The sequence below is a fragment of the Typopeltis vanoorti genome, chromosome 22 (assembly GCF_054136105.1).
Source record: "Typopeltis vanoorti isolate ZY-2024b chromosome 22, IOZ_Tvanoo_1.0, whole genome shotgun sequence".
Classification (NCBI taxonomy): domain Eukaryota; kingdom Metazoa; phylum Arthropoda; class Arachnida; order Uropygi; family Thelyphonidae; genus Typopeltis; species Typopeltis vanoorti.
In genome coordinates this window covers 53,624,069-53,640,643 of record NC_143570.1, presented here as the reverse complement: position 1 = coordinate 53,640,643, position 16,575 = coordinate 53,624,069, and the positions used below count along the sequence as shown (strand labels likewise).

Below are 16,575 nucleotides of genomic sequence, written 5' to 3'. Positions count from 1 at the left end.
ATTAAGAATGAAAAGATGAATTCCATTCTCGTGATTACGTCAGGAACCTTTTAAATGATTTTTTTCTTTTTTTCAGTTGAACGTGAATTAGCCTCTATCATTATTTTTTCTTCAGCTCATCATAGATAATTTGACAGACTTTGTGGCTAAGAGTAATAAAAGAAGCAGCATTACTTATTAGTAGCATTATTGTAGTTACATGTACATCGGAAAATGAATATAAAATGCGACAGATATACCTGAAATAAACCTCATAACTTGCATATTTAGTGTTTCAAAATGAATAGTTTGCTGTCTGATTCCTTAAAGTCAGCAAAGACATGATGGATCCTATTTGCAACCAAAATGAACTATGTAGTGCTAAAGCAATCGCTCGTAAGACTAGAGGATGATGTTTCCTCGTCTCTTGTTAGAGTTATTTTGAATAAAACATTAACAGTATGTATCCGAAGCAAGTTAATATGGAATTACTGTACGCTATGAATAATAATGAAATTATAATAAAACTTACTTTAGCAATGCGAGTCGTTGTGTTGTAAACATTTTCGGGAGGAGTTTTAATTGAAAAATAAATCTAAAATAAAATCAAGCTGCCCTAGGAAAAAATGATTTCTATTCATGTATAGTTTAGACTAAAAGTTTACATAAAACATTAATACTAAATAGCTATTTCGTCCAACAGTCTGAATTAATGTACTATCTGAGAATGGACTGCGTATACTGTATAATGCCGTGTATGCTACTAGGTTCTCGAATGAAGAGAATGTGTAGTAGGTAGCACATATCTCTCGCATCTGACTTATCGACCACTATATTGACCTCTCGTATAGGAGAGTGTCGTTAATTGTATTACATCAGCAGTCCCGTATCACTTGAAAATCCGTTTACCGTCTTTGGAGCCGCACTGAATTCTCGGCTGATAATTTAATTGAAGCTTCTGCTCATCCAAGCTTTGCTTAACGGGAGAAGATTAGGAAAAGATCTTCATTGGGAAATTCAATTTGAAGATTCAAAGATTACGCCAGCCATTTTTAATTATAAAAGAACAACTTTTTTTTTTTTTTTTTTTGGTTTGTTTCCTTCAGTTGAAATCGCCTTCCATCCATTCCCTAACATCTTAAGAGGGTTGATGCAGTGTCTAATTATTGCGCCCAAAAAACCGTTCTCTCACAAAAAAAAAAAAGTTCCATCCATATGGAAGCGAGGATTTTTTTGTTCGCTCTCCGGTCTGATACAAAATTCGAAATGAGCAACGTTAGTGACAGTTGAATGAAGAGCTCGAGTAATTTTTCTGTGAAGAGCATCCCTCTTCTATCAGAAGAAGTGGGGGAAGGAGTTTTGTTAATCAGGGCGTCTCTCTTGGTTATGGCAATTTTTAGGTTTTCAGATGTCAGATTTAATAAAGTTGCTCATTTTTAGCAAAGATATCAGCGTTGTTTTTATAGCTGGAATATTTAAAGATAGAAAAAATATAGGCAAGAAATTTTGCATGTCCGCACTTCGCATGTTCTTGAAATTCATTAAGGGGTTTGAGAATTTGTTATATTTACGAAGCATTGGCTGTCTCTGTTTTTCTCTTTGCTTGTCTCGTCACTTGTTTTCTCCTCTTTGCTATTATTGTTTTTATTCTTTATTTGTTGAAATCTTGTTTCTTCCCCACTCACTGCTTCTTTAAATCCTTTTCTATCTTATTTTCAGATTTTTTTTCTTAATTATCTTCTCCATTTTCTCATTTACTTATTTTCCTTTTTTTTTCTTCCTTTCTCTTCATCGCTATTTAGAAATATCTTCACAGTCATCAAGCATTAATCTAAATTGGACGTGATTAGTGTAGCTGCCCTGTTAAATGTTCTTATTGCCATTCCAGGTTACCTATGCACTGCAGCTCTAAGTTGAGAATTGCGTGAGCGACCATATTTGTCATGAAACCATTTCTAACCTTTGAGTCCATTTCAGATATAGACCACGCTCCTTTTGCCATAGTCGTATAGCAAAAGGAATTACAAAATAAATATAGTAAAGTGATGACGTGGCATCCTGGAATCTGTTAACGACAATTACTAACATAAAACATTATTGACTGACAGAGAAAGATTGTGCTGATCTCGAAGTAGTTTGTCTCACTTGTCCAATGTATGTGTAGTGCTTTATCTTGAATTAAATCGACGTTTGAAAAATAGGCTTTCAAAAAGATACGCAACAAAGTAACATTAAACATTGCAAATGAAGTTTTTAGATATTCAGAATTCCTTGTTAAAATAATCATCCTAAACGGGACATGCGCGAAAAGAAGCAAATCTCTGCATACACAGGGGGAAAAAGGTATCCATAAATCATTTGAGAGAAAGCAAATAAAACTATTGTGTCGTATTTAATTTTTTAGCAAAGTATGCTTTACTGGAATTTTGTAAAATATTGATATTTCTTTGAAAGCAGATTCCTGATATTAAATTCATATTAAATATATGAGTACGGCATCTTTTGCATTTATTCATAAAACAAAAGCTTTCTACTTTCTTTTAAATTATTAAATAGAGTTGGTGGAACATTTAAAATAAATAAATGAACGCCGAAGCAAAATAGAGTATATGGACATATCAATGTATCAATTTGGCATTGTGTTGAGTTATATTCCAAGTATTAAAAAGCCTCTTCGTTATCCTGCTTCTCATTTTCCATTTCCTGAGCTTAAGTGCTCCACAAGCAGCAGGCCTTTATTTACGTTAAGTTTTGGATAGTGGCGCCTTATTCAAATTATTGCTTATTACAGTCAGGTGGTGTTGATATTTTTTTACTTTTTGTATTCAGAATTGAGTCCGTCCCCTCTTTCACTCTCTTTTGCAACTCCACAAACTTTTCGATAGTTCATGAGTCTTGACTGTTTAAACGAAGTAGATCTTGCCCTAATGGAACTATTCGAGGATAATTGCCCTATAAAGTGTGTTTTTATGAAAGACCATTATGGTGTGGTAATACTATGTAGTTTTGATTTCATGTTGTTCTTTAACAGGATGTTTAGTAAAAATTCAGTTTATTAAACAATAGCTTACTTCTGATTAACTGTATGCGTAGACAGTCAATCATTTCGATGTGTGTAGTTCAGTAGAAGCTGCTAATAGTTGTCTTTTTTTTTTTTTATCATGTGAAGGTCTTATGGTACACATTGATGTAAGATAATTAGGGGGGTGGGGAAATAATGGAGATGAATACAATTCTCTGTTCTTCATTGAGATGGAAACTTCAGTAGAAGCTACTCATAGTTGTCTTTTTTTTTTTTTTTAATCATGTGAAGGTCTTATGGTACACATTGATGTAAGATAATTAGGGGGGTGGGGAAATAATGGAGATGAATACAATTCTCTGTTCTTCATTGAGATGGAAACTTAAGATTCACTTTCTTCATCTCAATATATGAATTAAAAAAAAAATCTGCACCTCTGAGAAGGGACAACAGAATACTCTTTCCTTGAAGCGAAGAGCAGATGATACGAATATTTTTATTTTTCTTATTCACATCACATTCATTAAAGATACCTAATCATTTATTAAACTGGGGGAAACCTGGATAAAGAGCTGGTCAATTAAACGTTCTGAATGGCATTCTTAAATTTTTAAAACTCTTTTAGAAAAAAAACAGTTACAATTGATTATCATGTATTGTGGAGGACATCCTACATTCGTTTTACATACGACATTATATCAATGTGACTACCGTCACTAGTCGACTGTGATTTTGTATCTGCCTTTATCAAGTTAGAAAATATGCGCATACTAATGAAACTAAGGAAGACGGCAATCTTTATTATATTTTACCATTCATATACTCGTTAATACTGAAAAAAAAAATGCTGTAATATTTGGTCCCGTTAAATCTGCTGGCAACTGTGAACGAGCAAGCAGCCTCCTAGATGGCATGCATCCACCTAATCACCGCAACGAAGCTTCCCGTAGTTGGCGCCACCCTTTTCCTATCAGTCACCCCCCCCCCATCCCCCGTCCATCCCTTTCATTACTAATCGATTGACCGGCAGGGAGTGCCTCCAGACAGGGCTTATTCTGTCAAGCACGTTGGGGACTTCGTCTGAGTCTTTTTCCAAACAACCCGTGACGCGGAGCGCTGCCGTAACCGTCGAAGCTGACGAAAAGGGCACCAATCTGTCACAAACGAGACGGATGCCCCGCTCTCTGCCGCTGCTTTTGTGTTCCGTGACGATCGCAATGCTCAAAGCCAGAGGACGTGCCACGGTCGCCAAATAACCCCTAGCAGTCGATCACACAGAGCGATTACCTGCGTCCGGTCACATTTCAAGCTAGAGGCGCACCACTATGCGAGCAGCAATCATTACCGATAGCGTGTTTGTGGCGGGAACGCTTTTGTATGAAATATACACTTTTATAGATACATTTGGATCGTTTGACTGCTTCATAGGAAATGGTGCAAACGCATCCGTCCATCCTTAGAATTGAGGTGGAGCGGATCTCTGTGTATATGTTGTGAAACGAGGATTTGTTTTGCATATCTCTAAATAGGGGGACAGATTACTTTCAAAAAGTGCACTCCTTTGATAGTACGAGATATCAACACTTGGTTGATAATACCGAAGGCAAATACAAAATGACTCGACAGAAGGAGAATTTAACTTTTCCTAACTACAGTTTTTGTTACAAGATGATCCAGTGAAGATGCTACTACAGAACAATCATGAACATAATCGCGACTTTAGGCTATAGAAATTGAATTTCAATTCACTTGTTATTATATGAATTCCATCCACGAAATGTTGTTCGCTTGTAACGTATTATTATTCTGCATGGGCGAAGTCTGGTCACCTGGAATCTCTGTTCTAGAAAGAGAATAGTGAAATTTTTCGAACCATTGCAGGTCTCTCATAAGCAGGGTGATGGTCTCACGCTAGGCGATGAAATTATTCTACCATTAAAAAAGTATCTATGCCGCACAGTGGGATACGAACCCACAACCTGTTGTATGGAGAGTGGACACGCTAATCGCGCAGCCAACCTGTTCGACTTGTTAGAATGACTGGAAATTTTCTCGTATTTTCCTTTTGAAAATTGAGAATTTGGAGAATTTTTTGATTGTTCACACACACTGATAATCAATACTATTTCTGTTACATGCAATGTTTCGTTGTTGGCGTTTATGAGAATTGACATTACGAGTTTCCCAAAACTAATGGGTTGAACAGCTATTCGTGTTTGGGATTAAAAAAAAAAAACCAGTTAATACAGATAATGAATAATGTATCGGGTATTGAGGTGCCTTGTGGGTAAATGTTAGGGAAACGTATTTATTAGACGTCATAATTGTTTAATATTCTGCTCTCATTTTTAAATTCGCGTATCTGATGTTTCTCAAACCATGGCGTGACCCATTACTTTTATTTATACTTTGTCATAAATGAAAGTAATTTTATACTTTTATTAATTTATACTTCTAATATGCTACTATAGTAATTACGTAATAGTGGTGTCGGCAGGTTCTCTATGACAGTATTATTTAATTTGATTGCATGCTTTTCCAACCCCTATGAGGTTAACGGACCTGAAACAAATTACTGTATACGCAATACTATCCTTCTACAAAAGCGGTGAGTGGTATAATTAGTCTCTGCAGTTGTTCCCGAGGAAGTAAATACACGTTCGCAGTCATTGAGCTTTTACAAAATGATGAAATTTAGGTCGTCTTTTTTCCTGCACTGTAACAACTAGTATTTCAGTTCACGGATATACCTATGCATGATGTTTTGCTAAAGGAGGAAAGAAAGCAATTTTGATAAATGTGCATATATGTTGATATAAACATACTGCGTTGTTAAGAAAAAAGCCAGAATAAGTTTCCGAGCCTGACTTGGAAAAATGGAGATGTGATTTATTAAATTAACACTAAAGGATTATACCTTTTTATGGTTTTGGTCTCATTAATAATGTAAAAAAATACGAATATTCACCCAGACTCTCCACCTTAGTGGAGCCCTGAAATATCTCGAACATCCATGTTTCGTCTCTAGAGCAGAGTTCCCGAATTATCTAAACCTTATCACCACATGGAAATAATGTGCGATACGTTCATAGCCTTTTCTGAATGAATGAACACCTACTATCGAGACTCAAAAATTGGAGTTAACACATTCGAACAGACTGAAATTAAAAAAAAAAAAATAATTTCGATGTAATGTAATCTGTTATATATTTAGAATGCATTTATAATATACATTAATATATCGAATGTGGCTACACTGCCAAATTTGGAAAGAAAATACAGCAACAAAAGGCCTCGGACTTAAAGCGATCACAGGCGTAAACCGAGAACAGACGAACATAACATCATACGATAGTTATTAATGAATATGAACCAACATCTTTGTCTTCTATTGACAGAGTCACTCGATCAATGTCATTTATCGTTCATCGAAATTAATTTTTGGGGAGAACATCCACTTGGAAAAAAAAAGAAAAAAAAAAGGCCACTAAAAGTTGATAGCTGATACACTTCGGGCAAAGTGGGAGGAATTCAGCCATCTCTAGAGGCTCATAAGAGCAGTAGAGAAAGTTGTTAGTATGAAAGATTCATGAGAAAGAGGAAAGGCGGGATGGTGTTAGGAAAGATTACTTACAGTTTCGGTGGGATTAAAGAAACTCTTCGTAGCCAAAGGAAGGTGATGACGAAAGGCTTTCTGAAATATTATACCTATTGAGAAGTGAGAAATTTATCTAAGAAAAGTTTGCCGAGTTATGAAGACTAACAGATAGGCAAGGTTAAGCACATATCAATGTACCTTGTTCGTATTTTCTCATATGTATTGGTAATCGAAGACGGCTTGAATCATTGATCTTACACACCTAGCAGAATGATTGATTAGGATATACAGCATCAAACACAATTCAGAAATGAAAAACAGATGGTATTGAATCGAAGTAAGACATTTGAACTGAACATTGCAGTAGGTTAAATGTTTCAAGGTTTTTCTCATTTACTACTGATTTTTCTGAGTGTTTTTGCATTCTTAAACTTACTATTTTCAAATAGCTGCTTCTCTTCCACCGAAATCCTGCAGGCGAATTGTATTTTTGAAGTATTCTTTAGTTATAGAAGACGGAGGTGTTGTCATACCATGACAAATGAAAGATAGCGAAACTGTGTACATGCTATTGCGCCATAGGTGTCCAGATGGAATCAGATGCGTTCGAGACCGCATATCAATATACCCTCTATTGTGATTGGCAAAGTATTTGATTCAGTTTGACTGTAATCATGGCAAAAGCAACGAGGCTATGAAGCTATGTGTGTGTGTATGTTCCTGCTGCTTGGCCAGTTTTGTGAGACGAAAACTCGTCACTTCCGTGTAAGACCAACCGATTATACAGTTTCAGTTGAAAATCCATTAATAAAAGTAACTCGTAATCCTAGACGGGATTTCGAACCCAGATTTTTTTTTAATCAAATGGCAAATGTCGTCTTCGCGATTGTGATAAGGCGTCACAGTAGAAGCAGTCGCTCATTTTAAGTTTGCCAAGGTCGAACGATTATAAATCTGCTATTTGGGAATGCTATTTCAGTCAGCGTGATATCACTATTCAAGAACTATTTTTGTTACTTTTAATCTTAACATGATTAGAATCCAGTGTATCCAAAGTGCTAGCTAATCTGATCAAAATTTATAAATCGAGAATTCTAAAGGGAGAAAATGTCTAGCAAGAATGACCAAATAAACGAAGGGAAAAAAAACTAAAAATATTATTAAATCATATTGGTTGCATTGAAACTTCAACCTTCTTATCGAGATAAGTCTGGAAGTCATAGCAATCTCCACATTTATTTATTTATGGTATAATGTTACAACCTTCCGTGAGAATTTAGTAAGAATAAGCCTACTAACATTTTTTTGGAATGAGCCTAGCCATAGTTATTTGGTGTGTATGTGTGGGTGGGAGGAAGAAACGAGTCTTTCTGTTGGTATATTACAGTTGGATTATCTTGAATTACGAGAAAACCGACGCAACTAAGGCTATGAGGTCAAAGTATTTTGACGAACTGAATCGTTCTTCCGCCTCGTTTACCTGTTTTTTCGGGATTTAAAACCGAACTTCCTGGAGGGGAAATCCTTCCAACTGTGTATGAGACTAGCTAACTTACCTTCAGTTGAAAAGCCTGTAAAGGTTCTTAGCGTCCAATGGGCGTTGTCGATATCTACTGAACTCCGGGGTTCCTGCTATATTAGAATAAATAGTAATAATATGTGAAATATTACCAAATAATCCTTTTTTTCATAGATAATCCCCTACTCTTTTTCCTCTAAAATCTAATAGTGATTATCAACCGATTTGTTCTCCCTCATCTAAAACATTGAACCCCAAAAAATCAACATGAAAAGTGGATATCGATTCATTTGACTTGAGATCCACTTAGACAATGTGTCATCGGAATAACCTGATATATGGAGCATTAGCTTGACCTTTCCTACTGAGTTGACAGAGGACGCGTTATGATGCTGCTCGCATTTATCTACGGAAGCAGGACTGATATCTTGCACGTGTAGCACTGGTGAGCTGATATAACAGAAGGCTCCTGTTAATTACCCATAGATGAGTAACAGTCCGCTGTAATTAAACCTGCTTCCTACAATAATCGATTTATCACCGTATTGTCAAGGGAGTGTCGTGTCCACTAGCAAGGTCGACCTTTACTTCACGCAGTCTGAACTCCGTTCCACTAGATAGGAAACTGCTGGTAATGGCACCCTCACCTCTCGGTATGTGCTTTTGGTTAATTTTAATGGCAACTGTCGTATCGCCTTTATAGAGTCCCGGAACGTGATTTGTGACTACCATCGCTTCTGGTCAGTGTTGAAAGCGGACGGTGCCGAATGGCTCCAAGGTTAGATGTCACGCAACCAATCTACCGTTTGACAGACATCTTCAAAGAGATAGTTGGGCTTTCCAATCACAATAGTTGGGTGAATTGTTCCGGGAGGGAAAGAAAGAAAAAAAATGCAGAATCATAATTACGACACAAAATACTTACAAATCAGTTCTGTTCTTTTGCTGTTCAGTGAGAATCAGAATAATAAATATAGTATTTTTTTTCCCTAATCTAAACACGCTGGAGATGATTTTGTATACTATATAAGTAATTAGTAAAGATAACTTATTAATAGTCTGGAGAACATTGGTTAAGATTTTTATTTTAAATTAACTCTTTCATAGTTTCTATATTGCTAAAAATCGTATGATTAAACGTGTGGAAAAATAATAGTCACATTCAGTAATCCTATAACAGTGATACATTAGTTATCTCCTTTCCTCATCAATACAAGCTCTAATTTACTGGCTTCATAGCCTTACTTGGCACGGTCGTCATGCCCACCAAAATCTCATCTCAGTGTCAGAAGATGATACCCAAGCGGATTTCTATGACGGATTTCAGATTTTATTCCAAGACAGATTTCACCGCAGCTTACTTAAATCTTTCAGAAATCTAACAACGCTAGATTGTTTCGCGTACTTAGTTTTTCTATGTGAAATAGTCACTATGATACATTGTGAGAATGGTTCATTTAATAATTATAGTGATAAAACAAACTGACCATATTTGCAGTATTTCCGATTTAAAAGCGTCTATCATTACTGAAAATAGCAATAAAGGAAGCCAGTTCTACGATACCAGAATACGTCAGCGAATTCGACTACAGTATTTCAACGGTCTGAAATGGCCTTTGAGTATTCTCAGCAATAACTGAAATGATAGCTGAATTACTATTGCATCCAAGATTGCTCAGCCATTATCGAATTTAATTTGTAAAATTTAGATTATGAATTATGGATTTCTGACTGACGTTCATTGGTCCATTACGTTGTTCAGTTTGTTCATATCTGCGGTGAAATCTGTCTTGGAATAAAATCTGAAATCCGTCATAGAAATCCGCTTTGGTATCATCTTCTGACACTGAGATGAGATTTTGGTGGGCATGACGACCGTGCCAAGTAAGGCTATGAAGCCAGTAAATTAGAGCTTGTATTGATGAGGAAAGGAGATAACTAATGTATCACTGTTATAGGATTACTGAATGTGACTATTATTTTTCCACACGTTTAATCATACGATTTTTAGCAATATAGAAACTATGAAAGAGTTAATTTAAAATAAAAATCTTAACCAATGTTCTCCAGACTATTAATAAGTTATCTTTACTAATTACTTATATAGTATACAAAATCATCTCCAGCGTGTTTAGATTAGAAAATCATCTGTGCAGTTGCGCACCCAGAGGGGTGATGGTGTTGATTTATAACAGTTATCTTATAAATCACTGCACTTCCCCCCCCCCCCAAAGACAAAGGGAAAAAAAACACTAGAAGAACATTTTCCAAAAATTTTTTCCTAATTAAAATTCTTTTTTTTTAAAATTTATTTATGTTGTGTCGTGTCTTCTATTTCTATACTCTTATGAATTAGCGGTCATTGCAGATGCTGAGCCATAGGTCGTATGCGATGCGTAGTGTGTATTCTCAAATCGTCTACAACCCCCCCCCCCCAAGGTTAAATCCTGAGTGCACTACTGCATCTCTGAACGATTTCTACTTTGAAAAGCGAACAGTACACTAGCTGATGAAGAAACTTAAGCACTGTATAATGAACACAACCTACACTTTGCTGTACCCAAATATCAAAGAAGTAATAAAGACTGCTTAATAATGAAATTTATTTGCAGTGTATTTCTGACAATGCCAGTTTTTGTGTATCAGACAGGATTAACCGCTTTTTATCTCCCCCCCCCCCCAAAAAAAAAATGGCAGATAATAGACATACTCTTGAAATACTATTAGATATGTTAGAAAGGGGATTTAAAGAAAACTTAAGCTTGTTATTGCTGTCATTAGTGCTCATACATCAAGGATCTTGTACCTGTTCATCCTAAGAGGTATAAGAATCCACAATCCTGAAAGTGTATATCAGTATGGAGAAAGAGATCTGTATCTGATAGTTGACGTTTTTGGAGGTACCAAGGAAACAGTGCCTATTCGGCCATCGGTGGAGTGATGCCCTAACAGAGTATCACTCCACCCGTTTCCTGATGCCTTGATACACTTTTAGGAAACCGAGTTTACTCAAGCTTTGTTGCTTGCAAATATTTTAGCTCCTTGACTTTCTTTAAAGCCAGCTGCTTTAAAAGAAATGCCAAGGCACAAAACTGCGTGTATTTATTTACTAGTCGCAACACGGTGCTTGCAGATTATCATATAATAGAATATTGATCCTTTAAAATGTTTATTCTGAAAGTTTGCTAGATCTCACGAACATACTGTATGTAGAATTATATTGCATTGCATTGCATTTCAATTTAAGAGCAAAATACTTTTTTTTCCCCATGTGTTTTTATTTCCAATTAAAGAAATCTTAATATATCCACACCCTTACACACATCATAATATTTGTGTATATTGGCATTATAGCAGTCTTTGTTTATATGGGATCACAGAGAGAATCGTGCACATTTCACTGAATAGTAACTACTACTTACTGCTAAAACACTAATCCAGGTGGGATATTTTGGATTATCCTTTTGCGATTTTTTTAATGAATCTCCAAAAACAATACGCCCGTTCTCAATGAATAATAATGGAGATGATAGTCGGATATCTTATTTCTAAATATGCTCAACGTCATACGACAAAGTTTATTAGCTAATGTGTGTTGACGATGCGATAGAAAGTAAAATACAAATAATAAACCCTTTGGTAGCTCGCTGTTAGCTGGTGTTTAACACACGCGTGTGAAGATTACAATTCTAAACAATTCATGGCCACTGCTCTTTGAACGAGTGATTGCGTGTTCGTGTCTTTGATAAGGATTTTTATAAACGCGTGTTCTTAAAACGACTTGAGAATATATTCTCTAGGGTCACATTAAAATCGTTAGTGAGCCATATTTTGCCACTGGGACGTAAGTCCGACGATCCATGTTGTAATAACCGTGCGGTTGCCGGTACTTCAGAGTGGACAACCTACAGATCTTTGGGGCAATTCAGAAGAAAATTCATCCTCCGCATTTCGTACTTTTAATCAGTTTTTTTTTTTTTTTTTAATTTTCTTCCCACGTAAGAACACATTTCCGTTCTCTTCTCGGAAATAGCCTATTTTCTACTTATTTAATATCGCTTCCATCATTCATGTTTTTATTTAACATGCTAAGTGTACTAGCAAATAAACAACACCGACTTTACTCCAATGTCCGCTCTTTCATTGATTGCAGTCCACATATGCACGCACTGCCATGGCAACCTCAACAAGTGGTCTCAGTGTGTAAATAGTACGAGCTGCGGTCGGTTCCTAATGACACTGCTCTTGCCGCCACACCCTTACACATATACTATTCGGCGCAGTAGGCAAACAGCTTGTGAAAAGCAATTTTCTAGACGGAATAAGATTGCCCATCAGTAAATGAGTGGTTGGGAAGGTGAGAAGGGTTCTGGATAAGACGAGCACATTTTATTGAGTTTGATATTTTTCTTGTGCTCCTTCTCTATATTTGGGTTTCACTACAATTCATCTTCCATTTTGGTAAACTGAAACTTATTTTCCCATTAAAATGGCAAAAATAAGTTATTTTAATAGCGATTATCTTGTTCGCTTCTGTCCGTCCACCAGATCAACCCTCGTGAATTAATACCTATTTGTTTAGCTTATTCGGTACTCATCACATATTCATTCCCCTAGTATTCCTTGTCACTTCTTCTCCATATAGTCTAGTCAGGGTCTCTCAATGAATAGGTATTCCGCGAGAAGTTCTGGAATTTGTCATTTTAATTTTCTAAGCATTTTTCATGAATTTTTCTGAGGAGAATAATATTCGTGCACATGTCGAAAAGCTCAGACACAGAATCCCTAATAACATCTGTGTATCGTTAATTTTCACACATCGAAACCTTTCAACATTTGGGATGGGGAATACCGCTGTTTATGACCGGTCATAAAAATTGCCTGCAAGCGGATTATAACAATGGGTGGCATATTCTCTGTTCTCAAAACTGAAGGAAATGACATCTGTGTAGCAAATGTCAATGACCAAGCGGCATATTTTTAAACTTGGAAATATTCATGAATTATCGTTAATTTTCACACATCGAAATCTTTCAACAATCGGGAAAGAGAATACCGCCGTTTATGACCGATCATAAAAATTGCCTGCATGCCGATTACAATAATGGGCAGCGTGTTCTCAAAACCGAACGAAATAACATCTGTGGTGCAAATGTCAGTGACTAATCAGCAAGGAAGTATAAAGAAAATGTTTCCACTGAAATTGAAGATCAAGGTAGTCTGTATCTGATTCTCAAATCTATTAATACTGAATACTTTCTTCCCAAGTTCGTATTGCAGTGAGTAAGTGCTTGTTCTGAAATCGGAGTGCCGTGATTTGTTTAAAAGTAATAGGAATATAGATTTAAATTCTAATATGAATAAGAGACAAGGCACTTTGTATAATTTTGGTGTTAAGAAATCTCTTATTGAAGGAGTTTGTGACGGAACAGATAGTGAGTCATCCACCTCAAGCCTACAAAGATCTCCAGGATGTACAAAAGGAGGGGAAAACTACCAGCACACAGGAGAAAGTCTGCATTCACTCATAAGTACTTATAATATCATTTTTTGGTGATCAGAATAGGATATGTCAATGAAAATCAGCACAAATTAATTTAATGATAGTTTAATTGACGTTTAATTATCAATTAATAATGAATTATCAATTATTAATTAATAAAAAAATCGGTTAAATTACCAATTAAGTCTTAATTAATACATTACAAAATAACCAAAGTGTTCCGTGAGAATTTCAGGATTTGTGAAGTGTTCCGTCGTAGAAAAAGTTTGAGAAACCCTGGTCTAGATATTCATCATTTTTATTGATCTCTCTAGGATTTTTTGCCATATCACAAATTCCTCTTTTGTCATTCTCTCACTTCATTATGATAAACGAAATAGATCCAGTCTCGAACTCTTCTGTAGATCAACTCAGTACAAAAGCGTACCCTGTTTTCCTATTGTACTCATGCAGAATGCATACGAACCCTTTATCGTACCATTACACGTTATTCTTAAAGACCTCGCATCTTTCCTCCATTCTAACTGTCCAGCTACATCTCAAAGCTTATGAAATATGACTTAACCTTATTATTTTTAATTTTTTTCGCGGCTTTCTCATAACGTAGAGTTGTTTCTTTCGCAAATGCAAACCATATTTTTTATAACTTGTTATTACTCTTTCATTATCCTCATTGATTACTACAGACATTGCCGATAGTTCTAGTTTGTAAGATGTCCTGTTTCTACTCATGTCTACGTAGCTAAAAAAAAAAAAAAAAAAAAAAAAAAAAAAAAAAAAAAAACACAATTCCAACTGTCTAGTACTGTGTTGTGTATTTTATTGAAGTCTACTTGGTAAAAAGTAATTTTGTACTTGTAAAACTTTTTTAAGGCAAGGCTTATAATTATAAACTCAAGGAGCTTGTATAGCTCCCAGAGCTTTTACAAACATCCTTGGTCAAAGCGGAATTCAACCCATAATCTGTTTGTTTGTTGTTGAATAAGTATGCTATTCACTCGGCCAACCAGGCCGGAATTTTTCTATTCACTTTTTAATTCATTCATATTTTCGGAGGGCCCATGAGAAATTCTTATAGTATTCACTTTCAACTGTTCCTATTATTTTTCAGATGTTTCCATTTTTTCCTTTTGCATTTACAGTTACTTCGGTCTCTTTCTCTGTGCAATCCTGTCTTCTTTCTTTTCTTTTTTCTTTTTCCATCCCAAGCGTGCAACTTTCATCTCTTTATTTGAGATACGATGCTAAGACAAACACATTGGAAAATTCAATTTTAAAGGAACCATATACCACCAACGCCATCGTAGTTGCAGACGGTATTGGTGACTTCTTCCATAGAGGCTTCATCTTTCTAGCCTGAATATCTGAGACATTTCTAAAGGCCGCAGTTAATACTAGAGCGGGCAAGTCAGTGAAAACATTATCTAAGGTGTTTGCTCCTTTTTCTGAACGCGACCGGGAAAAACCTGCGACAGCAAAAATAATCCTGGCCTAAAGACATGAGTGACAAAAGACTGTAAACGTTCGACGTGAAGTGCCTATGCAAACAGACGAGCTATGGCAAAGATTATCGCAAAGTATACTTTAAACGCTCCAAAATGTCCGTTTTTATATAGAACGGTGCATTACAGTGAATAAACAAGATATTCGTTACTGCGAACCTGTTCAAAATTTCTCATTTGTAACAGGAAATACCATGTGCAGAATTTGGATTACTGACCAACGTCTAAAGATTGTATTATGCGAATCTATAACCCTACTAATCCACAAGTCATGAATCCATTTGAAGAAACCATCAAGAGAATCTATATTCAGGATGTTTGTTTGTAAGAGACAGAGAAAGAAGAAAAAAATAATGAGTTCGAAGAGAAAGGTGTTCCAACACATTTATATTTCTTTGATTTAAATAGTGTCTAACACATATCGGATATTCTGGAGAGAGAGAGAGAGAGAGAGAGAGAGAGAGATGTGACTGCAGGAGCTATTGCTTAAGTCATTTTTCCCCTTCTTTGAGGAATGGTCCAGAATCTCTAGATGAACTGTGCTCAAGTATTTGCCTATTGCATGTGCCTTAATGAATAATGTAAAGTTATTTGACTTCATGAAGGTGATAAAGAACCTTCCATCAAATGATCTTCATTCCAGTTTGTCTTTTTATTTACACACAGCATGCTCTGTAGATTAAAGTAATGCAATAATTTCTCATGGTAGAAATTATGGATGTACATAAAATCAGGCTCCAGAACAGTTTTTCTTCATTACTTCGAACATGTTCTTTGATTGACTGCTGTCCTAAAGGAAAGTGAGTTTTTTCCTCACTAAAAACACTGACGAAAAATTTCTATGCAAAATGAGTTTGATTTATTCTCATCTGAATAACCAAAGTGAAACTTTCTGCCTTTTTATCCCACATTTATTTTTTGTTACGTTAGGATTAATCAAACCAAACATATATTTACATTTAACAGGTGGTTGTTATTTCCAAGTTCCGAATCCTTTCACGAAATAATTACATTAAGTTCTCTTTCCATTCATTTTTGTATCTTTTTGCTTCCCTTCATTCATTGAGTTTTAGAAGTTATTATGCATGATAGAAATTTTTCCGAATCTGAAACTGTACTTGGTGTTCTCCTTTTATTTTAGAATGCATTATCGAATAAACAGGGCAGAAAATGGCTTCGATTCTTCCCCCTCTTTATTCTTTCTCTTCAGTTACGAAAATAGGCTTACCTTAAACCCTGTCTCCGTGTGCGAGATGGCGCCACTGTCATTCTCGATTCAAAGAAACATAGTATTTTGAATTCTTAAAAAACTGGTATGAAATAATCGTGTTCCAACTTGTACTGATGTATTTAATTAACATTACCAATCCTCAATATACCTTAAAGAAAACGGAAGTTGCTCTGTTACTGCTTTCCGGCCCGCTTATACCCTCCATCTCTTTTTCCTAGCCT

At 35.7% G+C, this 16,575-nt stretch overlaps 1 protein-coding gene across 8 annotated transcripts in view; it reads left to right on the top strand.

Moving 5' to 3' along the window:
* The window catches only part of LOC150094422 (tyrosine-protein phosphatase Lar-like), a 1,380,317-nt gene that overhangs the window by 575,455 nt on the left and 788,287 nt on the right, over positions 1 to 16,575 (top strand). The window lies entirely within an intron of this gene.